Raw genomic sequence first — 12888 nt, forward strand, 5'->3', positions numbered from 1 at the left:
AACACGTGCTGTAAAATAATGCATTGTGCTAGGTCATTTGCTCATCCAAGTTTCTCTTCTTTGCCGTCTTCCGTGTGTCCATGGCGTAAAATGAGGGCGTGGGGGGAGCGGAGACTTGAATATATAGGGGCGTGTTATTCTAATGACGATCGTTTTCAGCCGCGGCATTTATCAAGCGCAGGTATTGCGTACACCTGGATTTCAAAGGTACGCACAGCTTCATAAATCAGGCGGTGAGAAGAGTGTAAGCATAATCTTATGCCAATATATACGCCCGTTTCTACGCAACAATGATAAATGAGGGCCATTGAATTTTGTTCAGGGAGTGTCTGTGGTCATTTCAGAATCAGCCAAACGTAAGCAGTTGTTCAGGTCTCTTTTTGGCCTTGTTTGTCATCGTCATTCCAGCAGTGGTTACCTAGGATAAGATAAACAATAAATATATGATTATTTTTATGAATCAAAGACACTTTTATTAATGCAATTAACTTTATATTTAATTAGATTGAAGAAATCTGTTATATTCATACCATAGTTTATTTCCAGAGCGTTCTCATTATTTTCATAATTGTCAGGTTGTCCACTGCACCAGTAGTTGTAATCAAAGAGAGATCCATCAGTCCACATCCACTGTCCTTCCTGAAGAGTGAATGAAGTGGTTAGAAAGTCTTCTGTTCTGAAACTCATTTCACAAGTTAATTTGTTGTTTACACACTCACTTCTTGCAATTGATGAACTTGTTTCCTTTTTATAAAATATTTGTGGCCAAATTCATATTGCATCCATCTGACTGTTTCGATCACCAGCTGGAGTGCCCTTGAGAGCCACCAGAGGGCACTCCACATCAGACTATTGTGACCCTCACAAACTACATTTCCCATAATTATCTGCAGGGACTCATCAGCACTCATTGTTTTCAGCTGTGTCTCATTATCCTGTTTAGCTCACCCTATATAAGCCTGGCTCATTCTGTTATTCTCTGCAAAGCCTTGTACATTTCGAACGGTATTTCTGAGTGCTTTTGTATCCTGGTTCTCTTGTTTCTCTGTCTCTTCCCTTGGATTTCTCTCTTTGCCTCAGCCCTTAAAGGTCCCCTGAAATCTAAATTTAAGATCTAAATATTAAGTAAGAATATGTTAGCCATAAGGTTATGAATAACCTGGTGTGTTCCTAAACAATGACAACATTCACATTTAGGAGACATAAGCATTTAAACTTACAGCCTCTCACTTCCGCTAAAATGGATCAGGGATTTTTATGACATCACCGCGACTTTAGCTTCTCATCACATCTTCTGTCCAATCAAATGCTCTCTAGAATCAGAAGCTCCGCCCCCTCTGCTATAAACACCACCTGGCCAAAGCGACCATTATTGGCACGTCACGGAGCAATATGTGTTGGAGAAGTGTGTTCGGTTGCTCAAACGCTCCAGTTTTATTCTGTTTTCTAACTGTATGTTGGTTAAGAATGAAATGGCTAGAATTTATTCACATCTACTATTGAATCCAACGTATCATCAGCGCTCGGATTCGCTTCCATGGTGCTGTCAGTCTGTGAGGGAAACTAAATGCTATTGTCTATTTGAAAAGGGGGAGGAGCCATTCAATATGTCTCTTGGAACAGTTTGTGACACTTACAGGGCTTTTTGAGCCAGATAATGAAAAAATGTGAATTACTTTGAATCTGCATAAAAACAAATGTTAGGCAAAGTTAGCTGCTACACTCATCATGGTTGCTTATTCTATTATGAAATGTACCAAATAACCCACAAAAATATATGTTGTAGTCTTGAACATGTGCTTAAACGATATAAAACAATGCATCATTTTTCACAGCCATCTTTTTGTTCTGAATCTATGAACAAACAATAAAAGCTCCAATCTCCTCCTCTGACTTCAAGCTCATGTGATTGCCACTGACTCGCCGTGTGGAACAGTCATGTTGTATAACAAGGGCAGAGGCTCACAACATCCCAAGTGTCCAAAGACAACATATACGCCTGCCCTAAGCTATTTCATGTCATATAATATGTAAAGTAACTTTACGAAAATGTAATAATAATTAAATGTTTTTTCATTTGCATAACCACTTACTTTTACAGCATCATGACCACCAACCCAAGTTTCTGTCGAATCAGGCACCATGTTCAGCAGAAGATCGTTTTCAGCTCTACTGTGCGCCGATACAAGATTTCCACCAAAAGTTTGACAGTGCTTCTGAAAAGGCAGATTATCTTTAATATCATCAATCAAAACTAACTATTTTAGTAATTTGTAACATTAATAATGGTAAATGTAGTATCCCCAGCATTACAGATGTGTTTTTCCAAATATTTTCAGCATTAGAAGCATGTCCTGAGAGGTGTCATGTATTGTCAGGACACGGACCGTGTCACTAAACAGAGCTGAGGGCCACTGCCGTTTACATAGTTTACATACGAGTCAATATATCTCAGCATGTGCAATTCAATACAAATTTTTTTTTTTTATTCTACAATCATTTAATTGAACTTATGAACAAGTTATTGCACCAGAATGTGGTGTGTTGCGAGTGGCTCATTATTGTGAGTGTATTTAAAGATGAAATAATACCCAAAGGAGGATCCAAACATTTCTTCAAAAGCCCTGGAATAACTCATGAGCCAAGAGGGTGTAAATGTGGTTACTGATGCAAGTTTGGGCATTTCTCAAGATTTCTTCAAGATTTGCAAATTTGTGTTGCTTATTTAAGTTATACTACTTATTATTTAAAGCTCAATTCAAGAAACAACATATCTGAATATTTAATTGATGATCAGATTCTTCAAGTCAGATCAGATTCACTATCAAGAACTTCAGAAAATGTCATTTAAAGAACAAATTTGTGCATAAACATATGTCACATAACTATAATAGTGCTGTCAGGAGCACATTACCTCTGCTGACATCCAGTCAAGTGGTGTTGAGAAGAATTTGACACATTTCAGTCCAAATGCAGACCATCCAGTGGGGCAGCCATCAGCTGTATATATAATATTCAAGAAACAGTGAGAGTATTTACATACACAATCATTGATTATGCTTAATAACCCAACAACATGTCATGTAAACACTTTAAGTAGAGTTATTATTGGGTAAATATCATAAACTGGTTAAGTTTCTCAAATAAGTACATAACTTCTTGGAAGAATATCAAATGTATTCTTTGCTCTCACTGTAATAACAATAATTATTTCAATAGTAACCTGCTGCGTCCCCCTGAGAGAATGTCATGAACAGAAGCAGAAGTGTCAGCTTTTCCATGGTAAACCTGGGAATGAATTGTTGTGGCAAATTCAAAGTCTTTTTGCTTCGGGTCTCAAAGGAAGCTCTCAGTGTCGAAGTTCCAGGTCTCAGAAGAAATAACTTTATTGAACAATCAACAAAGTGAGATTGGTTCTCTTACGAGAGTTCTCTCGGACTGCGTCTTAGCTAAGACGCTGCGGGAAAAGTCTCTTTTCACGAATATTGAAGCAAAAAATTATCCTTAATTTTATAATATTGTAAAACGCATTTGCAGCAGTATACAGCCACAGGCGAGACGGCTCACTCGCTCATTGGCTGCTCTACGGCAAATGCATAAGCCTATCGAGCGCAGGCTGATGCAACATCAGACCAATGAGGCCACTTCCCGCCGACACGGGCGTGGCCTAGCCCTATAAAGGTAGCTCGAAAAGGCTGACTCACTTGATTTTTCATCTCTTCAGCAAAGCTCACGCATCGTTGGATCACGATAGGAAGCAAGCGTCGTCTGAGTGTAAGCACCTCAGCGGGACGAGCCATCTGAAGTTGCTGGCCTTCGCCGCCTTCCACTGCCGTACCTGATGCGCTTTCCGGCGCTCATATCCTTTTTCAACTGTTCTTGTGTGTGTGTGTGTGTTCGCCCCGCAACACACACTCGTAAAAGAGCTTGCGTCTTTTTAAAGATGCCCTCCTGCGGCTCGTGCCGAGCCCCACTCAGCGAGGGAGACCGTCATTTGATCTGTGTCTCCTGTCTGGGTGAAGACCATGCAGCGCTCGCGCTCGCTGACGGCGGCTGCCCTCACTGCGAGCTGATGCCGATGGTGACTCTGAGGACTCGCCTGGCGGTATTCTCCGAGCCTGCACTCCCCGTCGCGTTGCCGCGCCGTAAAAAGCGCCGCTCTCAGCGGATCCCGGAACCCTCTACAACCCGACCGAGCTCGCCGGTGCGCCCGCCTGCTTCACCGGCCTCGCCTAAATCACTTCCTGATGCCCAGCGCCCGCTGTCTGCCGCCGCTTCATCAGAGGAAGTCGATTTCAGAGCTGCGTCAGGGGACGAGGACACGTGCTCTCTGTTAGCTTCGGGCAGCGGTGATTGGACGAGCTCCGAGGATCTCGCACTTCTTGCTCGTAAGCCTAACAGACGAGCTAACATCGAGAAGGAGCTGATGCGAGTGCTCACGCTGGTCGCGACGAGTCTCGGCCTCGAGTGGTCTGCACCAGTACCTCCCTCTCGGACCCGGCTGGATGGTAGCTTTCTCCCGGGTGAGCGTACTTCTCCTGAGTCTAAGCCCGCCCCCTTTCTTCCTGAGCTTCATGAAGAGGTGGCAAAGGCCTGGAACACTCCCTTCTCAGCACGAACACGTTCGTCTGTTTCACCAGCATTCTCCGCTCTGGATGATGCTAAAAACAGAGGCTACCAGTCACTTCCGCTGGTGGAACAGGCGATAGCGACGCACCTTTGCCCGCCCTCTGCTGGACGGCGGATGAAACCAGTGTTGCCATCCAAAGCCTGCCGCATGACGTCATCGCTGCTCGCGCGAATCTTCTCCGCTGCTGGGCAGGCTGCATCTGCATTACACACCATGGCCACGCTGCAGATTTTCCAGGGTGATCTCCTTCGTAAACTGGACGAGATGGGACCTGATACAATCTGCCTCGCGGATTTAAGGAGCGCTTCGGATCTCACCCTTCGCGCTACTAAGTCTGCCGCTCAGGCTATGGGACGAGTTATGGCTTCCGCCACTGTGGCTGAGAGACATCTCTGGCTGACGTTTTCAGACATGGCCGAGTCTGAACGCACCGCGTTCCTCGACGCCCCGCTGAATCGCGCTGGCCTCTTTGGATCCTCTGTCAATGAGTTTATAGAGCGATTCGCCAAGGACCAGAAAGCGTCGCAAGCCTTTAAGCACTTCCTGCCGAAGCGCTCCAGTTCTGCAGCGAGTCGTGCTAAACCGACCCAGCGGAGCTCTCAGCCACAGCCCCCTCCTCCCGCTGCGTCATCACGACAGCAACGCAGCTCGAGACCCCGCTCTCGCTCTACCAGCCGTCGCCCCGCGCCGCGTGGACCACGGCAGAGGATTGTGGTCAAACCGGAAGCCCCGAAGACATCCTAGCACGACTAGGATAGCGCGGGTGTACGAGTCCCGCTGCGGCCGGGCTCCCACCCAAGCGCGCCGCTGTTTCAGTCCCAGGAATTGCGACTGTCTCAGCGTCTTATGCAACGCGCAAGCCTGTACAGTTGCCCGCTTGCCTGCACACAAAAGCCGTTTTTACGGCTACCCAGATATATCCCGAAAAGAGCCCATCCGTACACACAAGCACAGCCCTTCACACAGGGCTCGCGCCCATAAAATCGACTCAGGTCGATCGCGCGCACCACATAGTAAACGTGCCCACTCCTCAGTGCCCACAAACACTATGTCACACACGTCATGCGGTTTCTGTAAAAACGAAACCCGTGCATGTTCGTTCTGCTCAGACAGACAACGCGTCAAAAGCAGTAAATGTGCACGCTTCCAGCCCACACTTACTCACAGACGGTACTCCCCACGGGACTCGCTCAGCCCTCCCTTACTCGGCTAAGCGCCGTAGCGGGGTCGAGGACGAGCGTTCTGCCCGCTGTGATCAGCGCGCTCCCCGCCTCGAATGTCACAGACATAACGCCTATGTTACAGCACACCGAAGCGCTCTCGTTGCCCAGTCAACAGAGTGTGCTTCGCATCCAACCCTTAGCCATCCATGCAGATGCATGGGCAGCGCTTCCAGGGGTTTCGGAATGGGTGCTAGGCATTATAAAGAGAGGCTACTCGCTACAGTTTTATCGACGCCCTCCCCGCTTTACGGCGCGCGCCGAAACTACGGTGAATTCGAAAGTAGCACACCTACTTCGAGCCGAAATTTTAAAACTGATGAGCAAAGGGGCTGTAGAGCCTGTGTCTCAAGCTCAAAGCGAACGGGGGCTGTACAGCAGATACTTTCTGGTGCCCAAGAAAGACGGGGGCTTCAGACCCATACTGGATCTGAGACAGCTGAACAAAGCATTAGTGAAACGCAGTTTCAGAATGCTTACGACCAGGAAAATCCTCGCGCATATTCGCAGAGGAGACTGGTTCATGTCAATAGATCTGAAGGACGCGTATTTTCAAATACAGATAGCGTCACATCACAGGCAATACTTGAGATTCGCCTTCGAGGGCCAGACATACCAGTATACAGTCCTGCCGTTCGGCCTGTCCCTGGCGCCTCGCACATTTACGAGGTGCATGGACGCAGCGCTCGCTCCTCTCAGACTCAGAGGCATGTGAGTGCTGAACTATTTGGACGACTGGCTGATTCTGGCTCAATCACGATCAGAGCTCGTGGAACACAGGACCATTTTACTCGATCACCTCGAGAAACTTGGTCTCAGAGTCAACTGGACGAAGAGTTCACTGAACCCCAGTCAAACGATTTCGTTTTTGGGTATAGTTCTGGACTATATGCTAGGTCTCATGGCCTCAGCATCACCAGTTCTTCAGCTGGGCCTGCTCCGCATGCGCCCCTTGCAGTTCTGGTTGAAAGCGCGGGTACCGCGCAGAGCGTGGACTGCCGGTCGGCTGCGCCTCAAGGTCAACCAGAGTGTTACAGCTCTAGAACCTTGGACAACGAACGACTGGTACCAATCAGGTGTAAGCCTGGGGACTTCCTCGAGAGTGAGAGTGGTGTCGACGGACGCCTCCACCTCGGGATGGGGAGCGCTGCTCGAGGGCAGGCCGTTATGTGGCCTGTGGTCAGAACGAGAAAAGCTCCGACATATCAACTGTCTGGAAATGCTGGCAGTGGAAAACGCGCTGACGCGTTTTCGTCCCCATATCAAGGACCATCACGTCTTAGTCCGTTCGGACAACATGTCTGTGGTGTCCTACATAAATCGCCAGGGCGGTCTCAGATCCCGAGATCTGTACAGGTTGGCGGAACGCCTCCTGGTGTGGGCTCAGCACAACTTGCGCTCGCTGAAAGCAGCTCATGTGCCTGGGCTACAGAATCTGGGTCCAGACAGACTGTCCAGGAACAACATTCCCACGGGCGAATGGTCTCTACACCCACAAACAGTCCAGCTGCTGTGGGAGAGATTTGGCAGAGCGGAAGTGGACCTCTTCGCGTCCAGCGAAAACGCTCACTGCCCCGCGTTCTTTTCCAAGAGCGAAAGCGCGCTGTCCCAGAGGTGGCCGCGCTGCCCGCTCTATGCTTTTCCCCCCGTCTCCCTCCTTCCACAGGTGATAGAACGGGTGAGGGAAACGAAATGCTCAGTGCTGCTTGTAGCACCACTCTGGAGGAACCAACCTTGGCTTCCAGAGCTGATGCAGTTAGCAGACACTGCCCCGTGGCCGGTGCCATTGAGGAGGGACCTCCTCTCACAGGCCAGGGGCTCGATTTGGCACCCTCAACCGGAGTTGTGGTCCCTCCACGTGTGGGCTCTCAACGGTTACCCGCTGATCTTTCAGTAGGAGTGCTAAATACTATCACTCAGGCTAGAGCACCGTCGACTCGACGGCTCTATGCCTCAAAGTGGTCGGTATTCTCCAGCTGGTGTATAGCTCGGGGATGTTCACCCCTCGACTGTGAGGTGACGGAGGTTCTCTCCTTCCTTCAAGAGCTGTTGGATAAGGGCAGAGCCCCCTCCACGCTCAAAGTATATGTGGCGGCTATCGCAGCGTTCGCTGAAACAACGCTCGGTCAGTCGATAGGAAGGAATGATTTGGTCATCCGCTTCCTCAGGGGAGCTAGGAGGCTGAACCCTCCCAGACCCCTGTGGAAATGCAAATTTATTAAAATGTTTAATTTAGGTTTACATTGAATTTAGCATGTTAAGGTTAGGTATAAATTATGGTTATCAGAGTTTTCTAGCAAAAGACTCTGGTCAGTCCTGTTTTACTGAAACTCTTGGAGTTTGTGTTTTAGCAAGAAAGTCCAGCCAGTCCTGTACTCGGGTCTCAGTGTTTGAATAGATATGCTGAGTGGATTAGGGTGGGCAATGCTCTCAGTCTAAAACTGGTTCCTAAACATGTCTTTTTCGGTTCCTGCCCCTAAATGTATATAAACTGTAAGAGAACATTCACGTCAGACTTGGTGACTGCAGCTACCGACAGCTCGTGTTCTCAATAAAGAATCCTGCTGAAGAAACAACCAAGTCTCCTGGTCTTTCGATTCTAAGTTCACAACAACTTGCTGCCACGACCTGGATGGAGAAAAAGGAAACTCAAAGAACTTCAAGCTCAAAGACCTGAATCCAGATTGAAACAGCAAGCTCAACAAAAGATCTGCTTTCCAGACTGCATCTTTTGGAATCCAGAGCGAAACTTCCAGCTAAACAAAGATTACCAGACTGAATTTTTCCAGCTTCCTCCAGATTGAAACTTCAAGCTCAAAGATCTCAAAGCCTGACTGAGTTCCAGAATCTTCCTTTACAAAAGATTCGGTGAGTTGCACTCCATTCAAAGAACCGCTACAGACCAGTATATGTGTTTATCCTCTGCGCCGTTCAGAGAAGAGTTAACAGACAGTTGCAGGGTTTTGTTAACTAAGTTATCCTCTAAAAAAAGTTTTGTTTAGAGATGAAAGATACCCTCTGCCCGTCAGAGAAGATTAACATTACAGGTTAATATTGTGTACCCTTTGCTTTAGGCAGAGAAGAATTAGCTTTACGTGCTAGTTATTTTCGGTTGATCCTCTGTTTTTGTAGGCAGGGAAGATTTTAGCATATGTGCTAATATTTTGGTTTATCCTTTGCTTCAGGCAGAGAAGAATTAGCTTTATTAGCTAGTTATTTCGGTTGATCCTCTGTTTTTGTAGGCAGGGAAGATTTTAGCGTAAATTGCTAATATTTTGGTTTATCCTCTGTTTTTTTGTAGGCAGGGAGGTTAAGTGTGAAGTGTTGGTCATTTGGAAAGTTAACAATAGCTGATGTGTTAACAAGTGTACCCTAGAGAAGTTTTAGTTTTTTTTTTATTGTGTGGTAACAAAGAAAACTCACAGAAATGTTTAGAAAAAATGCCAGACTGATCCCCACAACGGAAAAAGGTGGCTTTGCGACTCCATCGTGGTCAGAAAGTGAATTCAAAAATATGTTAAGAGAACAAATGGACCTAATAGTCACTGAAAAAGTTAGACAGGAACTAACTCAGAAATATGAAATTCACCCAGACAAAACTTGGTCAGTAGATTAATGTAAAAAGGTGCTTGGAGCAAGCATCCGCAAAAACCATATGAAGGGCATTATTTGTTGTCATAGAGAATTTGTTTTAGCAAAAACTACAGAACAGTCTAAGCGCAACTCAGAGCTAGAGAAACAGGTAAATGAGCTACGTGCTAGAATATCTTCGTTGACTAAGAAATTGAGCCGCAACAAAGCTATAGAAAAAACTGATGTAGAAGTTAGTCAGCCAGATAACATTTACCCTGACTTACAAGCTTTTTTTGATACAGATGTAGCCATCCAATCAGTAACTGATAAGCCAGTAGATTCAGTGAAGGTGTGTGGCGCTAGGAGAAGGTCTCAGGGAATTGAGGGAACTGAAAGTGTTCCTCTCAACTCTTCTGTTGTCCAAGTACAAACTGTTGCCAAAGCGCTAGGACCCAAAGATATCGAGAGACTATCCCAGAGTTTACCCTCAGCACGCACAGAATTTTCTGAATTTAGAAGAGCATTGATAAGTAAAACGCATCTTTACGACATGTCATTGCCAGAAGTAACACAGCTGATGTCACAAATTCTAACTGAATCTGAATTCAACAATTTTGAGTCTGCTGTTACGTCTGCACTACAACATGCCAGTAAAGGCGATTTGAGAGAAGGTGTTTTGAAAATCCTAAAGAATCTCTTAGGACCCAAAATAGATTGGGCGAAAGTTACTAGATGTGTACAAAAGAAATGAGAGACTATAAGTGAATACACTGAAAGATTTTGTCAGTCAGCTGCAACTTACAGTGGAATAGTGGAGGATTCTGAAAGTGTACTAGATGATAGAGGAGCTCTAATCCGTATTTGGGCAGATGGTCTTATAGCTGAGTACAGATCAGCCTTGCCATTCCTACATGTTACGTGGGCTAACGGAACTCTCAGAAGTAACCTAGACAGGTTAGCTACATGGGAAAGAGATGCTGATGTTAAAAGCCAAGTGAGAATAGCAGCAGCTAAGTTTAACCCAACGAAACAAGAAAACAGGTGGTCTAAAAAAGAAGGCAAATGCCACTACTGTGGAAACTTAGGACATTGGGAGCGAGAGTGTAGGAAGAAGTTGCAAGATACAAAAAGAAATGCTATGCATAATTCTGCTCCTTCTTAGCCTGCCTACAATCCTGACATAGTTCCGCCAATGTCCACTGAAACTTTAGGACAGCTCGCTCAGGCTCTTCTAAGAGCACAAAAAGAACAGGAAAAAAACTAATTGTTGGGGCTGTGAGTAGCTACCTTTCCCCTGTAATCCATCATAATGACAAAAGAATTTTTGTGAAAGGTAGCATAAAAGAGAAAGAGATAGATTTTTTGCTTGATACAGGTGCAGAGATTACAATAATTCCTACAAAATTGGCTAAAGGTTTAGACATCCCTTACAAGAAAACCAAACTTTCTTTAAACCCAATTGAGCATCTCTGGAGAGACCTGAAATTGGGTGTCCACCAACGTTTACCATCCAACCTGACAGAACTGGAGAGGATCTTCAAGGAGGAATGGCAGAGGATACCCAAATCCAGGTGTGAAAAACTGGTTGTATCTTTCCCAAAAAGACTCATGGCTGTATTAGATCAAAAGGGTGCTTCTACTAAATACTGAGCAAAGGGTCTGAATACTTAGCACCATGTGATATTTCAGTTTTTCTTTTTTAATAAATGTGCAAAAATGTCAACAATTCTGTGTTTTTCTGTCAATATGGGGTGCTGTGTGTACAATGAGGATAAAAAATGAACTTAAATGATTTTAGCAAATGTCTGCAATATAACAAAGAGTGAAAAATTTAAGGGGGTCTGAATACTTTCCGTACCCACTGTATTTTCAATAATAGTTTTGGATGTAGGTGTTACTCTAGTAAATCTATCAATGGTGGGGAATGCAATGTGTTCATGAAGTCATTGTTTTGCCCCATCTTCCTTAGAAATATCAATGTTGTAGTCACCAAGAAGTATACAGTCTTTTTTTTATTATTCAGTTTATGTAATGGATCTTCCAGTTTACAATAAAACGTGTCAAGAGCAGAGTCTGGTGGACGATAGATTACACCGACGATAAATGTTTTGTCATAATTGTTAATCTCAATGAATAAAGACTCACTGTTACGGGGCGAACAAGACATGAGGCGTGCGGATCCATGTGCAAGCTTTTATTCATAAACATAGTAAACAGGCAGGGTCAGACAACGGCAAGCAGGTATAGTTAGGGCAAGACACAAGAGAAATCCTAGGGCAAGCGTGGGTCTACGATTAGCAAACAATATCCAACAGGGCCAGGCAGAGAGATAATCCAGGTACACAAGCAAAGATCCAAACGAGGGGCAAACAGAGTCCAAAGGGCAAGGCAGAGGGTTAATCCTGGAAACACGGGCAGATGTCAAAACACAAGAAAACAGGCAAGGCATAAACAACTCAGCTCCGTAGAGTAGCTATCGCTAGGATAAGCGCTAAACAATACTCGGCGATCACGGAGAGAAAGTGTAAGGCTTATAAAGAGTGTGTAATTGGTGATAGTGATTCTGAGATAGTTCTCAGCTGGGAGAGTGATTAGTGTAATCAGCTGTGTGTGTCGTCCGTGCAATGAATGATGGAAAATGCAGTCCAGTGTGCTGTGTGAGTCAATATGATGGAGAAGCGACCTCTGGTGGCTATCGGGCAGAAGGCCACAGACCGGATTCGTGACACTCACAATGATCATCCTCTAAATAAAAATCACAGATATTTACTTGGGAGGCTACTCTTAACATAAAGGCAGACCCCTCCACCTGTTCTATTTGGTCTGTTCTTAATGTGTAGATTGTATCCATCAAGGTTAAGTAAATCGGCATTTGAAAATTCATTGAGCCAGGTTTCACTACACCCAATAACATCAAAATGGCAGCTTGAGTTAGATAGTAGAGAAACTAAATCAGAATGATGTTTGTTTAGGCTTCTGATGTTTAAATGTAACAGTGAATAATTATATATATCATTTAATTGTTTTAAGTTATCAGGGTCAAAAACATTACAAGTAGTATTGCCATCCATATCCATGCAGTTCAGTTCAAAAGAAATTAATTTTGCTCTGTTGACTTTGATATTACAAGCAAGTTTCATACATCAATCGATTCTGTTAAATGTGTATTATTTTTGTGTATACTCACAATAAAAACAAACTGTTGTGCTTTTTGCCAAATAAAGAAAAATAAACGTGATGCTAGTGTCACGGTGTGACAAATGAGGGCGGAACTAAAGTTCGCCGCAATTGTGTCCCCTCCGGTACAATAATAAGGAAACACTACCCCCCCGTGTAAGTGTATATCTGTTGCCCTGCCAACCGGGATGAGGAAATTGACACCAGGTGTGAGCAATTAATTTGGAGCCATGACAAAGCCATGTGGGCATTGAGAAGGATATAAAAAGCCAGTGAAGAGAGACTGTT

The 12888-nt window shown here is 45.0% G+C and overlaps 1 long non-coding RNA gene across 1 annotated transcript; it reads right to left on the bottom strand.

Moving 5' to 3' along the window:
* Positions 1-528: 528 nt before the first annotated feature.
* LOC311298017 lies at positions 529-3406 on the bottom strand. Its single transcript, XR_014628899.1, has 4 exons — positions 3224-3406; positions 2915-3000; positions 2094-2216; positions 529-639 (listed from the first exon to the last, which is right to left on the bottom strand). It is a non-coding gene; the product is annotated as an uncharacterized lncRNA (long non-coding RNA).
* Between the last annotated feature and the right edge of the window lie 9482 nt (positions 3407-12888).

Source organism: Rutilus rutilus (assembly GCF_951802725.1).
Source record: "Rutilus rutilus genome assembly, chromosome: 10".
NCBI lineage: Eukaryota > Metazoa > Chordata > Actinopteri > Cypriniformes > Leuciscidae > Rutilus > Rutilus rutilus.